This window comes from Chiloscyllium plagiosum, chromosome 1 (genome assembly GCF_004010195.1).
Source record: "Chiloscyllium plagiosum isolate BGI_BamShark_2017 chromosome 1, ASM401019v2, whole genome shotgun sequence".
NCBI classification, from domain to species: Eukaryota; Metazoa; Chordata; class Chondrichthyes; order Orectolobiformes; family Hemiscylliidae; genus Chiloscyllium; species Chiloscyllium plagiosum.
This window is the reverse complement of record NC_057710.1, coordinates 48,483,804-48,488,488: the sequence shown is the minus strand read 5'-3', so window position 1 is coordinate 48,488,488 and position 4,685 is coordinate 48,483,804.

Sequence of the window (4,685 nt, the reverse complement as noted above, 5' to 3'; positions counted from 1 at the left end):
CCGTTTTGCCCTCCTGATTTCCCTCTTAAGTATACTCCTACTTTATTTATACTCTTCTAAGGATTCACTCAATCTATCCTGTCTATACCTGACAAATTCTTCCTTCTTTTTCTTAACCAAACCCTCAATTTCTTTAGTCGTCCAGCATTCCCTATACTTACCAGCCTTCCCTTTCACCCTGACAGGAATATACTTTCTTTGGATTCTTGTTATCTCGTTTCTGAAGGCTTTCCATTTTCCAGCCGTCCCTTTACCCGTGAACATCTGCCTCCAATCAGCTTTCGAAAGTTCTTGCCTAATGCCATCAAAATTGGCCTTTCTCCAATTTAGAACGTCAACTTTTAGACCTGGTCTATCCTTTTCCATCACTACTTTAAAACTAATAGAATTATGGTCACTGGCCCCAAAGTGGTCCCCTGTTGACACCTCAGTCACCTGCCCTGCCTTATTTCAAGAGTCGGTCAAGTTTTTGCACCTTCTCTAGTAGATACATCCACATACTGAATCAGAAAATTGTCTTGTACACACTTAAGAAGTTCCTCTCCATCTAAACCTTTAACACTATGGCAGTCCCAGTCGATGTTTGGAAAGTTACAATCCTCTACCATAACTGAGATCTCCTTACAAATTTGTTTCTCAATTTCCTTCTGACTATTGGGGGGTCTATAATACAATCCCAATAAGGTGATCATCCCTTTCTTATTTCTCAGTTCCACCCAAATAACCTCCCTGGATGTATTTCCGGGAATATCCTCCCTCAGCACAGCTGTAATGGTATGCCTTATCAAAAATGCCACTCCCCCTCCTCGCTCGCCTCCCTTTCTATCCTTCCTGTAGCATTTGTATCCTGGAACATTAAGCTGCCAGCCCTGCCCATCTCTGAGCAATGTTTCCGTACTTGGTATGATATCCCAGTCCCACGTTCCTAACCATGCCCTGAGTTCATCTGCCTTCCCTGTTAGGCCCCTTGCATTAAAATAAATGCAGTTTAATTTATTAGTCCTACCTTGTCCCTGCCTGCCCTGACTGTTTTACTCACTTCTGTTCTCAGCTGTACCCGTCTCAGACTGATCTCTTTCCTCAATATCTCCCTGATATCAGCCATTATCTCATCAGATGTTGGAACAGGCTTGAGGAGTTGAATAGCCTGTTCCTGCTCCTGCTCCTGCCTTCCATATAAATATGAGTGTGAGTCGGCTATTTGTTAATAAGCTACATTATGTGCTTGAGTAAGGTATTAAGCAGGTTTGCAGCTTTCAAAGAAAACTCTGTTGTGATGTGGGCATCACTGATTGCACCAGCATTTATTACCCATCCCCATTTACCCAGATGATAAGAGTCAATCACATTGCCATGAATCTGGAGTCACAAATGGGCCAGACTAGGTAAGGAGGCAGATTTTACTCTCTAAAGGACATTAGTGGATCAGATGAGTTTTTAACTGTAATTGAAAGTGGTGTTGTATGATCATCATTGGGCTAGCTTGTTATGCCAGATTTCTTTTCATTGAATTTAAATTGAACCATTGACCATAATGCGACTGAAACACATATCCCAATGATTAGCCCTGGTCTCAAAGCTGCATACATTTATGAAAATGTTGGTTTACCAGTTAGGTTTATGATTTGTAATGTCAGGCCTCGCTTAAAGGAAAATGCTTGTGGTTGTTGGAGGCCAATTATCTCAGTCTGTGGGTGGCACAGTGGTTAGCACTGCCACCTTACAGCGCCAGAGACCCGGGTTCAATTCTCGCCTCAGGCAACTGTCTGTGTGGAGTTGCACATTCTTCCCGTGTCTGCGTGGGTTTCCTCCAGGTGCTCTGGTTTCCTCCCACAGTCCAAAAATGTGCAGATTAGGTGAATTGGCCATGCTAAATTTCCCGTGGTGTTAGGTGAGGGGGTAAATGTAGAGGAATGGGTCTGGGTGAGTTGCTTTTTGGTGGGTCGGTGTGGACTTGTTGGGCCGAAGGGCCTGTTTCCATGCTGTAATTAATCTAATCTAATCTAAACAACAAGAGTTCTTTTGTGTTCTGATTGGCTTATGAGTCCAGTGGCATTGCCACTATGCCACTCCTCCCCATTTGCAAATACGGCAAAGGTGTGATTTTTTTTACCAGTTAGATATTGCTTCACTTCAAAATGAAAGTTCTATCAATATATCTACTTGCTCTGTTGTAATTCAAAAATGTTTTTATTAGTTTATGGGATGTGACATTCATTGGCAAAGTCGAATCAGTCTTAAGGGAAATGAGTGAACTTGTTGAACCACAGGGTTTCACCTAGTGTAGATAGACATGCAATGCCGTTCGAGCCTGAGTTTTCAAATTTTGACTTTGTGGAATCAAAGGAATGATGATTCATTTCCAAATCAGGATAGTATATTAGTTCAAGGGGAGTCCAAAAGTGCCTTGGTGTTTCTTGATGTTAGAGTCACTGCTTTATAAGATGCCTTGTTGAAATTGTTTTGCCCGTTGCTGCATTTTCTAGCTGATACATGCAACCACTGTGTACTTGTGCTGAAGGGCGTGAATTTTCAAGAGGGTGCATGGCATGCCAATCGAGCAAGCAAAAGTGAGTAATGCAGATGCTGGAGATTAGAATCAAGCGAATGGTACTGTAAAAGCACAGTAGGTCAGGTAGCATCCAAGGAACAGGAAAATCAACATTTTAGGCAAAATCTCTTCATCAGGAATGATAAAGTCGATTTTCTTGCTCGTCGGATGCTTCCTGACCTGCTGTGCTTTTTCCAGCACCACACTCTTGATGCCAATCAAGCTGATTATTTTGCTCTGGATAACATCATGACCTTTGAGTTTATTCAATTAAGCAAAGTTTATTCCATCACACTGCTGACTTGGACCTTGTTAATGATAGGCATGTTTTGGTGGATCAGGAGGTGTACCATACTGTTATTCAAGGAGCTTAACTTTTTTTTTTGCCTGAGTTCTAATCCACAGGATGTCAATAGTGGGGGGACCTAGCAGTAGTAATGTCATTGAACAGCGAAGGAAGATGGCTAGATTTGCTCTTGCTGGAGATGTTCATTGGCTGGTAATTGTGGGGTGTAAATGTAACTTTGCACTTACCAACCCAAATCAAAATGCTGTCCAAATAGTGCCGCATACAGGCAAAGCCTCTTGAGTATCTAAGATTTTATGAATCGGGTTGAATATTGTACAATCATCACAAACATCTTCATTTCTGATCCAATGATGGAAGAAAGGTCATTGGTGAAGTAATTGAAGATGCTTAGGAAAAGGACAATACCCTGAGGAATTCCTGTAGCAATATCCAGAGACTGAAATAATTAGCATCCAACAACCACCAACATTTTCCTTTCAGCTGGGCCTGATATTGTTCAAAACAAATCATAAACTTAACTGGTGAGCTTACAGTTTCACAAATCTATACCATATTGAGCAGTCTATGTTTTAAAGGAAATTAACAAAAGTTCAAAGAGGAGTGATGAGGATGATTCTAGAATTTAGTGCTCCAGGTTATGAACACAGATTATTTTTATTGGAAGAAAAAAGGTGAAGGGCACATATGATCCAGGTGCTGAAAATTGTTGATGTCGATTATCAGGTAGATTTCCTGAGTCCTTGCTTGCGGCAAGGTAAACTGCATGCTGTGAATACGTATCAGAACATCACAGCTCCTTTCCTTCAAGTTTCCATCCATTGATCACAATGGATGGAAATTTTATGTAAAGATGGAGAGTGAGGTAAATTATTGAATGCAAGGACATGGAAAAAATATCATTAGTCGGCATTCAATTAGATCATGAAAGCAGAACCAGAGGCTGAAACTGCATGACTGCAAATGAGAATAATTATTTTGCTTTATAATGTGATGAAAGTAAGAAACAGCAAATGCGTATACAAATATATTGATTAACTCCTTCATAGTTGGATAAAAGTTTGGTTGGGAATATAATTTAACGTGTTTGGTAGGCTATGACAAAGTTGATTTGATATTCCATTGTTCATGTGCTTCTGGGACTTCAGAAATGTCATCTGTGGAGGCAACTTGCTGGATTTATATAACAAATCTCACAGGATGTAGTAGGGCAGTTGTAAGTCATAAGCAATTTTTACATTGCTTTATTATGAGATTTGTCAATTAATTAAACTTGTATATAAGGATTTGGACAGCATGTGTGGTAATCACAAGGTTCAAATTGCATAATAATTGCTACCTCAATATACTTCAATACTAACGAAGTAATTAATTTCCGTTCACATCAAAATGTTTTCAAGATTAGGTTACTATCATCGGTGTCACTTATTCTTTCTAATATTTTTAGAGAATTAACCTTCTATATGTCGAAAGAAACCATATCACTTGGTTACTTAATGGAATTGCTCAAAAGACAATTCTAAACAATACAACTTTTGAACATAAGCTTACAATACCAAACTGTCTTACCATGACTTTACCAAGTAACTTGAGTCAATATGGTGGCTATTGAAGTCACCCCTATAAGGTGGCTGGGCAAGGCAGTATTGTTAGACCTAGCTGTTCTAAGCTGGCACTTGAAGGTTTGTACATGTTTGCAGTGTAAAACTGCTGATCCAGGTTGTACTTTAGATGTGATTGCTGACAGGGTGGATTCATCAGCAAGGTCAGATCAAACATATGACCATGTTCATTGAGAGGAGTATTAACACTACCCATCAAAAATTT